The 19,973-nt window shown below is 43.7% G+C and overlaps 1 protein-coding gene and 1 non-coding gene across 5 annotated transcripts in view; both read left to right on the top strand.

Moving 5' to 3' along the window:
• EGLN1 (egl-9 family hypoxia inducible factor 1) overlaps positions 1 to 19,973 on the top strand; it is a 68,046-nt gene that overhangs the window by 19,094 nt on the left and 28,979 nt on the right. The gene's annotated exons all lie outside the window — the stretch shown is intronic.
• On the top strand, positions 17,178 to 17,262 carry LOC131831025 (small nucleolar RNA SNORD35). Its single transcript, XR_009353540.1, has one exon. It is a non-coding gene; the product is annotated as a small nucleolar RNA SNORD35 (small nucleolar RNA).

A 19,973-nucleotide genomic window follows, 5' to 3' on the forward strand; every position in this document is an offset into this window, starting at 1 on the left:
CTTTATAAGATGTGTCATTTGCAAATACTGTCTCCCATTCAGCAGGCTGTCTTTTAGTTATGTTGATTGTTTCCTTTGCTTTGCAGAAGCATTTTATTTTGATGTAGTCCCAGTAGTTTATTTTTGCTTTTGTTTCCCTTGCCTTAGGGGACATACGTAGAAAAATGTTGCTATGGCCAGTGTCAGAGAAATTATTCCCTGTCCTCTCTTCTGGAATTTTTATGGTTTCAGGTTTCACATTTAGAACCTTAACCCATTTTGCGTTTATTTTTGTGTATGATGTAAGAAAGTTGTCCAGTTTCATTCTTTCACAGGTAGCAGTCTGGTTTTCCGAACAACATTTGCAGAACCTTATTTTTAATCAAAACAAATCTGTTGCTGATTAAGCAGTTGGCACATAGCTTTGGCACTGTGAAAAAAGAAATGGTCAGTTGATAAGGGCGTCTTGCGCTGAATTTCACATTGTTGTGTTACACCAGGATGTGAAATAACAGACTGGGGATACCTTGATCAAAGGATTTCTCTCTTGCCCCTCTTCCCCACTCCCATTTTGCTTTCACCATCCCCTTCACCATCGCCATATCCTCTTAGTATAACGAAGTCAGATGGCAGTGAATATTTTATTTATTAGTAAATTAATTACTTAAGGTACATTTTAAAAAATTGAAACTCTTAGGTATTAATTTAGAAAGCCAGTCATGCATATAAATAAGGTAGTTCCTATAAAACAATTGGATTAGATCTCACACAAATGAGTTTATACTGACTTTATAGTTTTTATTGATGTACACATAGATTAGATAGTTTCATAATTTGGTATTACTTAGTATTTCTTTTATTTACCACATAGTCTGTAATTTAATAAGAGGCTTTTTTATTTTTTTATTTTTATTTTTTTTATTTGACAGAGAGAGAGATCACAAGTAGGCAGAGGCAGGCAGAGAGAGAGGAGGAAGCAGGCTCCCTGCTGAGCAGAGAGCCCGATGTGGGGCTCAATCCCAGGACCCTGGGATCATGACCTGAGCCAAAGGCAGAGGCTTTAACCCACTGAGCCACCCAGGCGCCCCTAAGTGCCTGATTCTTGATCTCAGCTCAGGTCTTGATCTCAGGGTTGTGAGTTCAAGCCAAGCATTGAGCTTCCATGGAGCCTAGTTTAAAAAAAGGAGAAATGGAAGGGCGAGTGAAGTTAAACTGCATGTGTCCATAACTTGAATTTTTCTTACAGAAATTTATCTATCTAGATGGCATATAGAAGAATAATGGCTTTGAATTATATCATAGTTTAATAATTTAATATAGTTTAAATACTTGGTAATTTTAGTGATTGCTGTCTTTATTAGTGAGAGGAAAAGAGAGTGCGTGGTGGTGCGCATGCAAGCATGTGGGGACAGGGTGGAGGGGGGTGTCAGAGGGAGAGAGAATCCTCATGCAGACTCCCTCCTGAGCATGGAGCCCAGTGTGGGTCTTGATTTCATGACCCTGAGGTCATGATATGAGCCAAAATCAAGAGTCTTGACACTTAACTTATTGAGCCACCCAAGTGCCCTGATTTCTATCTTTTCAATTTGGGAATTGCATATTTATCTGAACTGTAAAAATCTTACATGTTGTAAAGCAGATGCTGCTTCACTTCAAAATACATGAAGCAGAAACTGACAGAATAAAAAAGCAGTAGGGGTGCCTTGGTGGCTCATTTAGTTCGGTGACTGCCTTTGGCTCAGGTCATGATCCTGGAGTTCTGGGATTGAGCCCTACATCGGGCTCCCTGCTCAGTGGGAAGTCTACTTCTCCCTCTGACCTTACCCTCTTATGTTCTCTCTCTCTCTCTCAAATAAATACATAAAATCTTTATTTAAAAAGTAGAAAAGCAGGGGCGCCTGGGTCGCTCAGTTGGTTAAGCAGCTGCCTTCGGCTCAGTTCATGATCCCAGCGCCCTGGGATCGAGTCCCACATGGGGCTCCTTGCTCAGCAGGGAGCCTGCTTCTCCCTCTGCCTCTGCCTGCCATTCTCTGCTCAGCAGGGAGCCTGCTTCTCCCACTGCCTCTGCCTGCCAGTGCTCGCTCTCTCTCTCTCTAATAAATAAATAAAATCTTTTTTTAAAAAAAAGTAGAAAGCAATAGACAAAAATTACAGGTGAGATTTCACAAGTAGAATAAAATCAGTAAGGGTAGAGAAGACTTTTTTTTTTTTTTAAGATTTTTCTTATTTATTTGAGAGAGAGAGCATGAGAAGGGGAAGGTCAGAGGGAAAGGAGACCCCCTAATGAGCAGGGAGCCCAATATAGAACTCAATCTGGGACTCCAGGTTCATGACCTGAGCTAAAGGCAGTCACTTAGCCAACTGAGTCACCCAGGCACCCAGGGTATAGAAGACTTGAACACTGTCAACCAACTTGACCTAACTGACATTTGTTGAACACTCTTCGAATGACTGAATAAAACATATTCTTAACAAGCACACATGGGACATCATAGGAATTGACTGTAGACTTAGCCATAAAACAAGTCTCAATAAACTTGAAAGGATTAAAATCACTCAGAATATATTCTTGGGCCACAATGGAATTATTTTGTAGATAAATAATAGAAATCTTGCATATTCCACATCTGTGGCACTTTAACAACACATTCCTAAGTCATCTAGGAGTCAGATAAGAAATAGATGTAGACATCTAGGTCAGTGGGCAGGATTAAGGGTCCAGAAATAGACCCATATTCAAAACATCAATTGATATTTTTTGTTGTTGTTGTTGTTGTTTTTATAAAGATACTAAGGTAATTCAGTACAGGGTTGTTTTGTTTTATTTTAATAAATGGTGTTGGAATACGTGGATATCTATCTGGAAAAATAAACATGACCCATACCTCGCTCCATACACACATCTAAGTTCAGAATGGATCATTGACCTAAATGTAAGACCTAAAGCCATAAAAATTTTTAAAGAAAACATAGGAGAAAATCTTTGTGACTTTGAGATGGGCAGAGATTTTTTAGGACAAAACAAAAAGATGAACCATAAAAGAAAATGTCTGGCAAATTGAACTTTAAACATTAAAGTTTTTTGCTTATAGAAAAACACCACTTAAAAGATGTTATTTTATCTCCTTTGGGGACAAAATATTTGCAAAACATGTATCTGACAAAAGACTTGTATCTGGAATATATAATTTTTTTTTTTTTTTTAGATATAAACCTATATTATAATCTACATACATGGAGATAAAAGGAAAGAAGTAACCACTGTTAATGTCTTGATATTCCTTTTTTCTCTCTGGGTTGTGCTGTTACAGCTAATTTTTTCTTCTTTATAATTTGCTCTTAAGTTTTTGTCACTTAGCTTCTGTTATCTTTTATTAGAAAATATTTTTAGGGGCGCCTGGGTGGCTCAGTGGGTTAAAGCCTCTGCTTTCGGCTCAGGTCATGATCCCAGGGTCCTGGGATTGAGCCCCACATCGGGCTCTCTGCTCAGCGGGGAGCCTGCTTCCTCCTCTCTCTCTCTGCCTGCCTCTCTGCCTACTTGTGATCTCTGTCAAATAAATAAATAAAATCTTAAAAAAAAAAAAAAGAAAATATTTTTAAAGGGAAAGTGGTCATGATGATTATTGGATATTGAAGTCGTGGAGATAGGTCAGTGATGGCTCACTTACATAGCAGCAAAGAGCTGATGGGAAAATCATACTGTTTTCTGTTCTCCCATAAATGTGTCTGTCTCTCTTTTTTTTCCTCCTTGGTGGTAGGTAGGATCCAGTCAGTTCCTTGAAGACTGTTGGACTGAAAGCCAGAGTTCCTCACTGACTGTTGTTAGCTGGGGGACTTTTTCCTTTCCTTGACCTTTTATAGGGTAGGGAACATGACAGAATTTCACAGTATGGCAGCTGGCTTAACTCAGAGTGGGCGAGTGAGAGAGGGAGAGAGGTATGAATATTTCTTACAGCTCAGTAATAAGTGAAACAACCTAAGGGAAAAGAGGCAAAAAATTTGAACAGGTATTTCACAAAAAAAGATACATAGATGACCAACTATATGAAAAGATTCTCAGCATTATTGGTTGTTAGGGATATGAAAGTTAAAAGCACAATGAGATGTCACTATACATACACTAAAATGGCTCAGTTTTAAATACTGACAATACCAGATTTTGGTAAGGATGTAGTGCAGTTGGAATCCTCATATGGATACATTCATTACTTGTGGGAATGTAAAATGGTACAGCCATTTTGGAAGACAGGTTGACCTTTTCTCAAAAAGTTAAATACAGACTCATATGGCTCTAAGTATCTAACACTCCTCTGTATCTATCAAGAGAAAGAAAAACCTGTCCACACAAAGACTTGAGTATTATTATTCATTATAGGCAAAAATAGGAAGCAGCCCAAGTTTCTGTCATCTGGTAACTAGATCGGTAAGATGTGGTACATGATGCAGCGGGATCTTGTTCAGCCACAGAATGAAATGACCTGTACTCTCTGGGGCAACAACACGGGGGAATCTCAGAAACCTTGTGCTAAGTAAATACTGTACAGTAATTATTTAACTAGCGCTGTGGTAGAAGTTGGTGTTCTTTCTGGTGTTTTGTTGTGACAAGTAATTCTGCATTAGATACTGTTGAAGATGTCTGCAGTTTCTTTAAAAGAAATTTCCGGAAGTAGACCTGCTGGGTTAGAGTAGATCTTTATATATGTATATGGCCAACATTACCGAATGTTTATGTAGCAACCACAATTAAAAGTACTCTTTCTACCTGGATTATCTCATTTAATTCTCCCAGCAACCATATTAATATATAGGTACTTGTTTTTCTCATTGTTTCGTTGAGGAAACTGAGGCACAGAATGTTGTTTAATTTCAACACAGGCACACTCACAGTCAAGAAGAATACCAACCATTCACTTAAAGGAACATTCCTTTGGTAGTATACAGATACAGTGTACAGTTCTTTGAGTTGGTTTTTTCACGTAAATCATGTAAAGAGTATTGATCAAATAGTAAGTTCATAGGAACCTCAGACACTTAACCACGCTCCTGTCTTCCAACAGGCAGGGTGGGCAGAGGGTCCTCCAGGTGACAGTAGTGTCGGGGGCCCTCTGTAGAGCTTCGGAATCAGAGATTTTTTTTTTTTTTTAAAGATTTTATTTATTTATTTGACAGAGAGAGATCACAAGTAGATGGAGAGGCAGGCAGAGAGAGAGAGAGAGGGAGAGAGGGAACCAGGCTCCCTACTGAGCAGAGAGCCCGATGCGGGACTCGATCCCAGGACCCTGAGATCATGACCTGAGCCGAAGGCAGCGGCTTAACCCACTGAGCCACCCAGGCGCCCCCGGAATCAGAGATTTTGATCGAGAGTGAAGACCAGACGACTTCTTAGAACTTAAGTGGAGCTTCAAATTCCCATTTGCGTCTGAGAAAACTGGTTTAGAGCATACTCTTAATTGATAAGGGATCTTAAAAATGTGATGTCTGATATATTAGACACCCAAAGGAGGTTTGTTGAATAACTATTCTAAACATCTCTTAACAGCAAAAAGGTTGGCAAAGGAAAAAAGATCTGTAATTAACGAAAACAGCTGGTCTGCATTTTCTTGATTGATACTCTCTTCCCATAAATTGATACTCTCTCACCTTTCCCTGGGGCTTTTACAAGTAGGTGGTATCATCTGCCTTTACTTGTTCTTCAGGTATTTATTCCTTAACCTCGCTGATAAAATGACAGGTGTCTTCAAGCGCTGTTCTGAAACCAATCTTTTGAAAGCGACTCTTCGCTCTTACAAGAGGACCTGTCCGTTGCTGTCTACCATCTTTTTTCTCCTTAGCTGTTCTGTAGCGCTGGACCCCCGACGTAGTGTGGTGCAATAGTGTAGGACTCATCCAGTGCTTGGATTCACAGTCTAGCTCTGCCACCGGCCGGTTGTGTGATCCCGGCGAGTTACGTGCTTTGTTTTCACATTTGTCCTGCGGGAAGCAGTGGGGCTTCCGTCGTGATCTTGGCGAGAACTAACTGAGCCAATGCGTGTGGCACATCGTACCTGACACGCAGGGAGCTGTCAGCATTCCCGCGGTCTGCTATGCACCCGGTTCCTCCTTTTCTCCTACCCTGGGTGTCCTGATGCTGCGCTGGTCTGGCTTTCTGTCATCTCTTGAACCGGGCCTCTGCTGCCTGCCTTCTCACGAAATGTAGGTGTTCCCCTCCAATTTGGTGTCAGCATTTTTCTCTTGACATGGAATATGTAGCTTGGCCACTGGCTTTGGCATCAAGGAGACCCGGGTATTGGTTACACCCCTGCCGCGTATTAGCCATGAGACCTCAGAACTTAACCTGAATCCTTTCCACGCTTGGGCATCTGATCTGTAAAACTGGGGTGATTCCTTCCTATACCGCAGGAGTGTTGGGAAGACGAGCCCAAACCCGGGGCCCAGTAGAGGGTCTGTGCGGTGGTGGCTCCTGCTGTTCTCTCCAGTTCTTCTTACCCCCGCGCTCCCACCGACTTCTCTTCAGGTGTCACCACAGAACAGTGGCCCCTTGATGCTTTCCTCTCTTTGGCTTTCCTTCTCAGGCCACGAAGGTGTGCTTTCTTTTTTTTTTTAATTTTTTTTTTAAAGATTCTGTTTATTTATTTGACAGAGATCACAAGTAGGCAGAGAAGCAGGCAGAGAGAGTGGGGGGAAGCAGGCTCCCCGCTGAGCAGAGAGCCCGATGCGGGGCTCGATCCCAGGACCCTGGGATCATGACCTGAGCTGAAGGCAGAGGCTTAACCCACTGAGCTACCCAGGTGCCCCGAAGGTGTGCTTTCTGTAGGTTGTAGTGATACTGTAGAGTTCGTATATCTGATCTCAACCAATCCTCTGTCATCTTCCCTCTGAAACTACCCTATGTTCCATTTTAAAATTCATGTTCTTGACGTCCTTCCTGTCACGGTATGACTAAACCTTGGGTTGGTTCGTGGTGCGGTTCAGTCTGGCTTTGGTTCCTGTCGGTGTAGGCTCCATGCTCACCTACACCAGGTGCAGCCTATATTTGGCCTGCGGTTCTCACTACCGTATTTAGACCTTCATTACCTTTTTTGGGAGTTTTTTCCCCAGTAGCCACGAATGTCATCTCCCCACCTCCATTATGTTTTTCCCCTATCAGAGTACTATTACTGAAGTGGGAGAACAGCAGATTCCCCTCAAGGGGCTAAATAGGTATTTCAGGCTTTGTGATCCGTATGTTCTTTGTTGCGATTGTTCAGCTCTGCTGTTCTAATGGGAAAGCAGCTGTATTTCAATAAAACTTTATTTTAGAAAACAGCTGGTGGGTGAGATTTGGCCCACAGGCCAGAAGTTTGCTGACTCCTGTCCTAAATGACCGCTCAGATTGTTATCTGTGCTTGCTTACATGATTTCAGGCGTTCAGTAGCTTGAAAAATGGAGCGTGAATTCCTTAGCACAGAGTATGTAAGATCTGCTGTTATGTGGCCTTGATTTCACTTTATTTTTCTGTACACTCATCATGCATTCTTCATTTTCTTTTATATTTTTAAAATATTTTATTTATTTGAAGAGAGAGCATGCATGCAGAGGTGGGGGCGGGCAGAGGGAAAGGGACAGCAGATGCCCCACTGAGCAGGGAGCCCAATGAGGGGCTCGATCCCAGGACCCCGGGATCATGACCTGAGCTGAAGGGATACACTTAACCAACTGAGCCACCCAGGCACCCTACATTCTTTATTTTAGCAAATGGAACTATTTCCTATTCCTGGGAAATGCCATGATTTTTAGGGCATCTCGTGGTCTTTTGTTGGTCAAGGTCCTAGAGTAAGCATCCTTCCTTACTATTTTTCCCTCCATGCCTCACTCTCTAATGACCACTCTATACAGTATTTCTTCAAATGATTCTCTTTTTTAATATTGATTGCAAGGTAGGATAGACAGTCTTCTTAGTGCTCCACTTTCTTAGCCTTCATTAAAATATTTTGGTGTTAAGCATTTTGCTTTCCACCATTTGGAGAAGAAAAATGTGATGTGGTTGCATAGGCTCCAGAAAGACTAGTTCTCCTAGCAGCTGCTCTCAGTGTTCGCTCCTAACTCTTTGACGCAACCAGTCCTGCGTGTTAGTGATACGGAACTGTATGAAGTTCTTTGGGACGGCAGCTTTAGGTCTCATGGGCCCGTCAATTTCTTCGGAGCGTGTAATGACCTCCATAGAGTAGGATACTATTTTCCCTGCCTCATCTCAGCCGTTCTAAGTCCCCTGAGTGAGGCAGGAACACCGCTGGCCCTGTGTGTCTTCCTTAGGGCTTGGACGTATTCAGCGTCAGCTTTGTGGGCAGATCCCTTATGGGGCCTTGGAAATCTTCCTGGCAGTATTCTAATGCCTCAAATTAAATATTTCCTTGGTACTTTCTCTAGACCTGTGCTGGGGCATAAAGATAAGTAAAACACAGTCCTAGCTTAAGGACAGGGATCTGTAGACTTTCTCAAAGGGCGGGATAGTAAGTATTTTTTTTTTTTTAAAGATTTTATTTATTTATTTGATAGAGAGAGATCACAAGTAGGCAGAGAGGCAGGCAGAGAGAGAGAGGAGGAAGCAGGCTCCCTGCTGAGCAGAGAGCCCGATATGGGACTTGATCCCAGGACCCTGAGATCATGACCTGAGCCGAAGGCAGCGGCTTAACCCACTGAGCCACCCAGGCGCCCCTTAGGGTTTGTGGTATACATAGTCTCTGTTGCATCTCTCAGCTCTGCTGTTGTACTTTGAGAAGAGCTATAGATGATACATAAATGACTGAACTTGGCTGTGTTCCAGTACAATTTTATTTACAAAAAGAGGTGAGGGGGCCAGATTTGGCTTGCAGACTGTAGTTTGCCAACCCCTGGCCTGGTGGCATTGTGCCAAAGAATATTTGAAACCACAGGGAACCAGTGTATCTTCCTTGAGTGTCAGTTTTACTCCCTTAACATATGGAAAAAGTTAAGTAGTTTTAATTGGTAAGTAATTTTAAAGGATTCTTTGAATAGCATAAGTAAGCTACCCCTAGACTAGAATGTAAAATTGAAAGGACTATTGGAGATGAAACTGAGCCTTTCCAGAAGTATCTTGCTTGTGGTGAGCTGCTTAGATCTGTATCTGCAAACTCTCCTGCAGTTTTTTGGAAAAGTTTGAAAATAGGCATTGGAGCCATTGAAGGATTTAGAGGAAGGCAGTGACCCCAGATTTTAATTTTAGAAGGCTAACTTGAGTGGGGCATAGAGAAAAATTTGGAGCAAGAGCTGGCCATCCCGGAGTCAGGGAGACGAGTTAGGAGGCTGTTACATGAACCCAGGCAAATGATAAGGACCTCTTTTAAAGAAGGGGTAACAAAGATGGAGAGATTGAGACAGATTGGAGTCAAAGCAAGGATGTTCCGTTTGATCTGTTGTGTCAGGGAAGGGACATAGAGAGGGGAAAGGAAAGGGTTTATGAAGAAGAGCACCTGAAGGCCAGGGTAGACAGGCAAGTAAGGTGTTTCAGCATAGTGGAGCTTCCTTTGCCTGTGGGCTGTATATACAAGAAGTTGGTTTTAGAGGTCTAAGACTCGAGAGCGCCATCTGGACTGTTGCGGTTGACATATAGATGGTTGCTAAAACCACAGGATCAGGATCGGAAAGCAGTCCTCTGAGGGGAGCGTTTTACAGAGCAAGCGTAATGCTAATCACAGAAGCCTTAGGGGAAAACAGAACACCGGTGGAGAAGGGTGGGGGTAGGTAGTATTGGCAGAAAAAGAAGAAAACCGGAAGACTGTTTTTGAAACCAAGGGAGAATAGAGGTACAAAAAGATCTCTAGTATCAGACACAACAGACAGGGTTCGTTAGGATTGGAATTGGAAGACATGTGTTGCTTTTATTAAAAAGGCGGGGGAGGTTATAATTTGGGACTTACGGGAGTTGGTGAGGTGTCCATTGGAATGCAGTGAGTTGAGTGGGAACAGTAGAAGTGAGAAGATGGCAGCAGGGACTGTAGACCAGCCTTCTCAAGCTTTAGTGCTGTCTCAGTCACTCGGAGATCTTGTGGAAGTAGTCTGAGTCACTGAGTCTGGGGGAAGTCTCCAGATCATGCATTTCCAGCCACCTCGCCGGCAGTGGGGATGCTGCTATTCCGAGGACTGCCCAGACCCACAGTTCCCTCAATGTGCATCGGGCCCCCCAGCGCACTGCCGCAGACTCACAGGGGTGCCTCGGAATATTTTTAAACTTCAAGGGAAATATGGCAGCATCTCTTGGATGGTACAGTATTAAATCACTGTATTCCTTTGCTTGATGTCATACCTTTGGAACCTAGGTTTTCAGTACTCGTTCTGATAAAAAAGTAAGTGCTGCCTAAAAATAACAGCAAGGCAGGAAATGAGGCTGTTGTGTCCAGTCTGATTCCAGGGTTGGAAAAGTTACGCAGGCCCCCGAGGTGCAAAATTGTTAGGACCTTCCTACCTGCCAAGTGGTTTGGCCTGTACTACTTAATCAAGAGAATTAATAAATACTTTTTTGGCTTACAAGTGTCATGAAAAAATTGTTGAGACATTAATTACTCTGTGGACCAAGATAGTTTGAGAACCACTGACATAAACTGTACTTCCTAGAAACTATGGAGACTAGCAGTTGAAAATACTGGATGGCAGTTAATAGCAGAGGAGGGTTTGTTTTAAAGTAGAAGAGACAGGTATGTTATATGCTGGGGCAAGGAGCAGCTGAAGAGTCAGGGATAAAGGTATTGACTTGGAGTAAACCGTCTCTGAGGAGATGGAACAGGATGGAATCTAGATCCTGCTTTTCTGAATGTTACTTCAGACCAGCCACCTTGTTTTGTTGGGTGCATAATGCATAATGTCAGGCCCCAGCCTCTAACCTCCTGAATCAGAGTATATATTTTCGGTAAGATCCCTGGGTGATGTGTGTGCATGTTAACATTTCAGAATCACTGTAGGAGGCAGGGTCAGCCCTGCACAGGGGAAAGGACACATCTTCTATTTCATCACCACACTGTATATCTGGTACACACCAGCCATTCCGATAAGGGGAATGAGACGATGGGGCTTTTACATTTAGATGCATTGAGACACATGGGAGGAAGAAGCTGAGAAAGTTTCTGCGTGGTTGCCTTAAGTACCTGAGATAAATAGGGGACATCTCCATCTAGTGAGTTAAAATGTTGGCACTGAAATAACAGCTGAGACAGCCTGCAGTGGTGCTTGGTAGCTTGGGTGCAGGAGCTACGAGGATCGGATTCATTTAAACTTGCTAGTGTTAAGGGTGAGGTGAAGGAAAACGTACAGAGGGCTGGTACGGCCTCTGTCCTGGATCTGGAAAGAGATGAAGCCAAAAGGAGAAAGGTGAGGGTTAGAAGGGGTAAGAGGACCGGAGGTCTCCTCAAAAAGCCAGTGAGAAAGTACATCCGGGAGTGGGAGGGAGCCTGCCCTTGTTCTTATCCACCAGGAAGAGGAACTTTCTTTCCTGTCAGGCTACAGAGATTTAGCGGGACTCGGGCATGGATCAGCTAACAGGGAAGAAGGATCAGTCTCTAGAATGACTCCTAGGATCCCAGGAACACATACTTATTAATTGGTGAAGAACTGATCTCTCATGAGGGTTTTTTTTGGAAGGGCAAGCGGAGAGAAGGGACAGTGTGGAGCTGGGTTAAGAGGAGACTTGGCAATGTTAAATTTGAGCATAGGTGACTGACTGTGTAGGTAACACTGGAAATACAGACATGGGACTCATGTCAGATGTGAGGATCGACTTGAGATCAATGACCTAATAATAACTTCTAATTGAGCGTTACTCCCTCCAGGTGGAAGGCTGAGGAGTTTATAAAGCATTGCCACATTTATCCTCCCATCAACCTGTTTTACTTTTTTAATGTTTATTTATCTAAAGATTTATTCATTTATTTCAGAGAGCGGCAGCAGGGGGAGGACAGAGGAAGAGGGAGAGAATCCTCAAGTAGACTTCCCACTGAGCGCAGAACCCCACACAGGGCTTGATCCCAGGATCCTGGGATCATACCCTGAACTGAAACCAAGAGCCAGATGCTCATCTGACTGAGCTACCCAGGTGCCCCTATTTATTTGTTTTATTTTTAAGTAATCTCTGTCTTTGCCATGGGGCTCGAACCCATGACCTGGAGATGGAGAGTAGCATGCTCTTCAGACCAAGCCAGCCAGGTACCCCTCTTAATGGACCCTTTGAGGCAGGTATCAAATCCCCTCACAGTTGAGAAGGTAGGCCTAAACAGATTGCCCATGGTTCACCTGTTTAGTGAGTGGTAGAACCAGGATGAGAACCCAGATGTTGCTGATTTCAAATCCATGCCCTTCATGGTAGAACTCTTACTACATCCTTGATCTCCAGCTTCTGGGAGGTGACTGGTGCCAGACATGTTAGATCTCAGATGCAGATGTCAAAAACAAAATGAAAAATCCCTTAAATGGGCTTGAGCAACCAAAAAAGAAATTTATTGGTACCCATGATTATTAGATTCTAAGACTCATCCTCTGGCACAGTTGGAACCAAGGGCACAAATCATATTATCAAAACGTGCTCTCTTTGCTCTTCTTTTCTGTTGGTTCTTCTCTTGCAAGCTTTCTTCATGATACAGCAAGTTGGCCACGATAGCTTTAGCTGTACATCCTAGAGATGTACATAGGAAGAGAGCTTCTCTTTACAAGGGGCTCCAACTAAAATCCAAACAGGGTGGGCATAACAACAGTATACACCCCAAAGGGATGCGATTTCAGGATTGTGGATGAACCCCACATTGGGCTTCCTGCTCAGCAGGGATTCGTCGTAAGATTCTTTCTCCCTCTTCCTCTGTCTCTCCCTGCCGCCCCACTGCCTCCCCCCCAACTCTTGCACACTCTTTCAAAAAAAATTTTTTTTAAAAAAAGCTAATTAGGGGCTCCTGGGTAGCTCAGTCAGTTAAGCATCTGTCTTCAGCTCATGTCATGATCCCAGAGTCCTGGAATTGAGCCCCATATTGGGCTCCCTGTTCGTTGGGGAGTCTCTTTGTCCCTCTGACCCTCTCTGTTCTCGTGCTCTGTCTCTCTCTCAAATAAATAAATAAAGTCCTTAAAAACTCTTTCAAAAGGTAGTTAGTGCTACTGCAAGGCTTCTATTATCAAAATAATTTATTCTGAGGTTGCCTGTTTATCAGAATTGGGTATTCACAAAATTAGGAAATAGTATCTTAATGTGTCTTTGAAGTGGTATTTTAAGCAATGAAACCTGGTGTTTTGTAGTGACTAATAAAACAAGTTTTTATTTAGTTAGTTTGAGTTTCTAGAATATACAATTTACTAGGTACTGTTTAACTTTGGAACCCATTATTTTTGGACTTTGTGATGCCAGTTTATTTCCTTTAATCCTGTTTGAACTGTCTGTTCTGTGTATTTACAAAAGAAGCAGTGTAGGTTTGGAAATCGATTGGGAAACCCAGATTTTTGTCTTTTGGGGATTCCCATGTCTGAAGAGTGTGGGACAGACCCTTATGGGCTCTTTCAATTTGAAATTTTAGAGTCTTTAGAATGCTCTGTCAGAAGTGTTGCCAGATGAGGGGCACCTGGGTGGCTCAGTCAGTTAAACATTTCGGCTCAGGTCATGATCCTGGAGTCCCAGGATTGAGCCCCACGTCAGGCTCTCTGCTCAGCCAGGACTCTGCTTCTCCCTCTGTCCCTACCCCTGCCTGTGTTCTCTCACTCACTCTCTCCCAAATAAATAAATAAGTAGAATATTTTTAAAAGGGTAGTGTTGCCAGATGGAACCATATTGTCTTGGAACCAGATTGGAAGTCTGTACAGTTCAGGTTCCTTATCTTAGAAATGAAGAAACGTGGCTCAGGTGTGGCGATGTCAGATCTCTGCACACTTAGTGGCGGGCGCTTGGAGTAGAGGCTTTACTACAGCTCCTCTTTCCTTACAATGCTCGTACCGGGGGAAGACAGCTAACATTCTTTTATTTGACTAAGGGACTTTATTGAACAGCTTACACGTCTGAGGCATTTTGCCAACTGCGGAGATGTGTAAATGCAGGAATGTGTATGGAAAGCCATGTAGCAGAGGCTGTAAGCTGGGCTATACAGAGTCCAGCAGACCTGGGTCCTCAGTCTTGCTGACCACTTAGCTCTGAGCCCCGTGTAAACTAGCCACCCCAAGGCCTTTTCCTTGTCTGTAAAGCGAGGCTAGTAGAAGTAGACATTTCCTATAGCTGTGGGAAGGGTTAAATGAGATAATAGTACAGGTTATGCTTAGAATAGTGCATGGTACATAGTAGGCTCTCAGAGATTATAGTGAAGGTGTTTATGAAAGAACAAAGCCATTAAGATTTACAGAACACTTTCCTTTTTTGCATTATTTAATTCATAGCCCTACCTACTCACAAGTAGGTAGTGATAATCCTAATTTTTTGAAAGAGGACACAGTTCTGGAAGCTTGGCGTTCATCCAGTGCCCCGCAGGTGTCGGTCGTAGCTACCATTAACTATGGCGTAGGCAGTGTTTTTAAGCACTGTTTTGGGTACTAGTTCATTCACCATGCAGGTATACCGTTGTTATTTTCCCTTTGCAGATAAGGGAAGTGGGGCTCAGAAAAGTTAAATGATTTGTCCAGAGTGACGCAGCCCGGAAGGGGCAGCTCTGGAGTTTGAGTGCAGGCAGTCAGGCTTCACATCCCGGTCTTCTGAATCTCAGTGTGCCGCCTTTCTTTCAGGCTGCCTTTGGGGAAAGTAAAAGCCATTTTGCAAGCTGGAAAACACTGCATAAAATGTGGTCCTATTTTTATGTGACTCAGCCCCTGTATTCTGGAGATTACGGTCTACAGGGAATGTGTCTTCTCCAGGCTAAACCTGTTCACATCCTGCCCTGTTCCTTACTGGACATTGCCCTCAGCACTTTGGCCATTTAAAAAAAAATACTCTCTGTTGTATCCTCAGAAGCGAATAGGGCCTGGGAAATATGGAGTCTCGTCCTGCTATTTAATGTAGCTTAATGGGGCTGGAGCTTTTTAGCAGCAACCCAGTGGCTAGTTGAAATTTAGGATCAACCAGAATGCCTTGGTTTTTTGTTTTGTCTTCTTTTTTTAAGGTATCTTTTCTGCTAAATCATCTTATCCCCCTGTGCAGCTTACGCCACATAGTGAGCATAATACCTGCCTCACAGGGATTCTGAGAATTAAGTGAAAGAATAAACATAAAGTTCTTCGGGAGGTGACTGGCACACAGTGATACTCAGTCCTTGGTGGTGGGTTTCCTGTAAAGTGCACTTACCTCAGCTTCTCCTCCTCAGAACAGTTATGCTCATTCATTCAAAATCATTGATAGAAATGTAGCTTTAGGGGCACCTGGGTGGCTCAGTGGGTTAAGCCTCTACCTTCGGCTCAGGTCATGATCTCAGGGTCCTGGGATCGAGTCCCACATCGGGCTCTCTGCTCAGCAGGGAGCCTGTTTCCCCCTCTTTCTGGGCCTGTCTCTCTGCCTTCTTGTGATCTCTCTCTCTGTCAAATAAATAAATAGAATCTTTTAGAAATCTAGTTTAACTGGCCAGAGGCTAAAGAGAGTAGGCTCTCCTCCCTGCTGACACAGGCATGGATGGGGATTCAAAGAAGTGAATGGTCACTTCGCTCAGCTCCCACCTTACCATCACACATGGGGGAGGATTTTCCTCAAGACTCTTTCAAATGTATCTGGTTGGTTCTTCATAATGAGTTTACTTAAAAGTCTCTCAAATTATATGCAAAAGGGGAGCCTGACCTTTAACACTCCACCTTAAGACTCGCAACATTCTCTTCAAATTCCTGTCCTTAGAGCATCCGTCCTCAGTTACTATCTTAGGGCCGGTGAGTCGCTCTGCTTAGAGAGTCCCTGAGCCCCACCTAGGACCAAAACACAACTTCCTCTCCTATCAACAGCACATTTATTGTGCTGAGTGAAATCAGTCAAGCAGAGAAAGACAGTCATCTTATGGTTGCACTCATGTGTGGAGCATAAGGAATAACGTGGAGAACTGCAGGGGAAGGGAGGGAAAACTGAATGAGAAGAAATCAGGGAGACAAAGCATGAGAGCGTCTGGGCTCCAGGAAGCAAACTGAGGGTTACAAAAGGGCGGGGGAGGAGGATGGGGTAACTGGGTGATGGGTATTAAGGAGGGCACGTGCTGTGATGAGCCCTGGGTGTTATATGCAACTGATGAGTCACTGAGCACCACATCAGAATTAAAAATGTACTGTATGCTGGCTAATGGAACATAAGAAGAAGAAATAGCCTGTTTAGACATAATATTGAATGACAGTCTGTGGAACTTGACCTGTAGCGGACTGACACGTAATATTGATCCGATGAGCAGGGTAGATGAGGTTTTAAGAGGATTCAGTAAACATTGTGACGGAAAGACTAAGCCTGGGCCAGCAGAAAACTGGGGCCCAAAGAAGCCTGTGGCTTGGAAGAGCTGGGGAGAAGCAGCAGACTGGTACAGACATTTGTTCTGATGGGCTGTGGGGACACGGGCTCGAGACAGACACTGGAGGTTCCCGGTTCCTGGCAAGATGTCTACAAGTCCGTAGGTGTGAAGGCTTAGACAACTTAACTTCTTAATGCTTGTTATGAAAATTTTGTATTCTATTTAGATTCTTTTCCGCAACCATTCACTAGGTACACTTGAACATCCTTTTTGAAAGTAGGCTCTGCACCCCACGTGGGGCTTGAATGGACAGCCCTGAAATCAAGAGTCACATGCTTTACTGACTGAGCCCGCCATGCTCCCTGACTTGAACATTCTTTTTTTTTTTTTTTTAAGATTTTATTGTTTATTTGACAGAGATCACAAGTAGGCAGAGAGGCAGGTGGGGGCGGGGGGAGCAGGCTCCCCGCTGAGCAGAGAACCCGATGTGGGGCTTGATCCCAGGACCCTGAGATCATGACCTGAGCTGAAGGCAGAGGCTTTAACACACTGGGCCACCCAGGCGCCTCCTACTTGGAACATTCTTAAAGATAAGCTGTGCCTAGCCCCAAAATAAAGCCATGTGGTACTGATTGAAAACCAGTCTATTGGCGTAATTTAGTAACTACACCTCTGTGCGTATGTACACACACACACATGTGTATAATGTATGTGTATTATTTTTGTCATCCTGTCAACTTTTAGCAGAAGATGGTAAAACTCAACTTGCATTTTGTATTAAAGTGCAGATGATGTCTTTTCACGATGGTCTTCCGGTGCTCACCCTGGGCACTGCTGAGAAAGCCACTTCCACAGCTGATGGCAGAAGAAAAAATAATAAATCATATTAAAATTGTCGAAGTTACTCTCCCTTTTCTCTCTACCATTAATCATTAATTGATTGACTCAACAGAGGTATGAGCACCTGTATTTGGCCACAGATTAATAAGATCTGCTTCATGTTCTGTAGGAGTCCAAAATCTGATGGGGGAAACCCAGAAAATAAATACTACAGGGGTGTCTAGGTATGGCAATTTATAAGTAATTCAGCAGAAAGCAATGAACATTAAACTCATTCAAAGTGGTAAAGACGGAGTAGAAGTTAATGTTCTTTGAAACAGGTCCATCACATCATTGTTTTCTGGGACCAGATCTGGTGCTTGCAGGAACTGTACGTCTGTGCGGTAGAGTGACGGCTCTGCGGAGAGCGTGCTTCGGCACTGCCGGTAAAATGGAGACGGGACTTCGCAGCATCACTCAGAGGTCGAGGGTGGCAGGACTGAAGAGAGCTGCCCCAGATGCAAGTTCTGTAAACTAAAGTCCCATAAAATAAATCCATGCTCCTACAAGGGCCGTGGCTGGAATCTCTGTTGGTCACACCACAAACATGTTCCAGAAGTCTCTGGTTATCTGTCCGCAAAGGGAGTTATGCTGTTATTATTATCATCATTATCATCATTATCCTTACTGTTATTACTGAAAGACTCAGTTCATTATTGGATTTACTGATTTCTTAAGGGTCTGATTTGTGTGTTTTTAGTGACCAGTCTTTTCAGCTAAGAAGGAGTCCCATTCTGTGCCCATTTAAGTCCTAAACTGAAAGAAGCACATTAGCAATTACTGAATATCTCTCCCAGCAGGGCTAGTGCCAAGTTGATACTTTGAAGCACTTTATTTGAGTGCGTTCATTCATTTTGGGAAATTTTTAAAAATCCGCTCTTTATTATTGTTGCATTGATTCTGCATCAAGAATATCAAACTAAGAACAAAACACAAACATTCCTTTGGAGAGTACCCCACAAAAGGAAATAGCTGTGGTTTTCCAGCTCCAGGAAGAAGAGCAGGCTCGTGACTTCTAGCTGTGCTTCAGCAACGTGCCTCGCAGTCACCCACTCAAGGGAATGAGAACTTAGAGTTGATAAGTCACTTCCCTGCTCAAAACTCTTCTGTGGCTCCCTCTTACCCCTGAGATAAAGTCCAAATTGATTATCAGGGAACACTAAACTTCCAAGGGGGTGGCCTTGGATATCATCTGTCACACTACTTGCTGGGTGCTTCAGGCTCCCCCTTGCTTGCAGTTACACATGAGACATCGCGCACACACCATGCTGTCTATTGTCTTCGTCTAGGACTTTTTCTTCTCCTGGAACAATCTCCCTGACCTCTTTTGCCTGGCTAATTCATACTCTTCTTTCAAGGCCCCCCCCCTTTTTTCTAATATTTTATTTATTTTACAAGTAGGTAGAGAGGCAGGCAGAGGGAGAGAGAGAGGAGGAAGCAGGCTCCCTGCTGAGCAGGGAGCCGGATGCGGGACTTGATCCCAGGACCCTGAGATCATGACCTGAGCCGAAGGCAGAGGCCCTAACCTGCTGAGGCACCCAGGCACCCCTCAAGGCCCATTTTTTAAGAAGCTTTCTCTGACCCCAACTTCCCTTGCCATGGAATGGTATCCCGTGCCTGCCTTGGTCCTCTTTACTGTTAGTTGTGTTGAAATTTCTAGTTTTCCTTTCTGTCCCACTAGAATTTAAGGTCTTTTAAAAGCAGGGACTGCCTTCCTCCAACAGTGCTTTACGTACCTAACTGAACATGTTCAGAACCGAACCTCTGATCTCCCACATGCCCCCACCCTCACCTGCTGTCTTCATCTGTTTACAGTAATTACAGTTTTCCAGCTTCTCAAGCCAGAATCTTAAGAGTCAGCCTCTCACAGCCCATGCCAGTCTTTCTGGAAGTCCTGCTTTTTCATCCAGTCGCTTCTTACCACCGTGGCCCAAGCAGTCGTCCCTCACCTCGTGTAGTACAATTAGCCTCCTCATTAGTGTTCCACTCCTGCTGCCTTCTCTCCATTTTCTGCACCAGGGGTCAGCAAACATTTTTTGCCAAGGGCCAAGAGGTAAACATTTTAGGACCACACAGTCTCTATCATGGCCGCTCAGATCTGCTGTTGTAACGTGACGACAGCCATACAAAATGTAAACGAAGGAGTGTTCCAATAACATGTTACTTCCAAGGACACTTGGCTGTAGTTTGCCGGTCTCTGCACTACATGGCAGCCTGACTACTCAAAACCCACCAGTGACTTCCCCTTCTGCTTCGTCTTTATGGTGGTCCCTGAAACCCTAGGTGATTTGTGTCCCCAACCCTTGCCTCTCTGATCTCATCTCCCAGTCTCCCCTGCTTTGCTCTCCTCTCTGGCCACACTGACCTTCCATTTCCTCAGACATGTCAGGTGCAAGGTGTGCGTGGAACATTCACTTCCTCATCTCTTAACATTTTCTCAGATGTCAACTTCTCCATGAGGTTGACCTGACAGCCCTGTTGATAGTTATGCCCCAGCCTTGTATTCCCCACTCCTGTTGTTTTTTCTTGTAGTGTTGATCTTTGAACAGACTATATTTTATACTCAATGCTGATGTAATTAGTTTGTCATTTTTTCTACTGGAATATGTATTGCCTAAAGGCAGTCACTTTTTTGTTCTGTCCATTGTCGTATCCCTAAGATCTAGAAAAGTGCCTGGCATATAGTAGGTGCTTGGAAAA

The sequence above is a fragment of the Mustela lutreola genome, chromosome 4, assembly GCF_030435805.1.
Source record: "Mustela lutreola isolate mMusLut2 chromosome 4, mMusLut2.pri, whole genome shotgun sequence".
In the NCBI taxonomy this organism is placed as follows: domain Eukaryota; kingdom Metazoa; phylum Chordata; class Mammalia; order Carnivora; family Mustelidae; genus Mustela; species Mustela lutreola.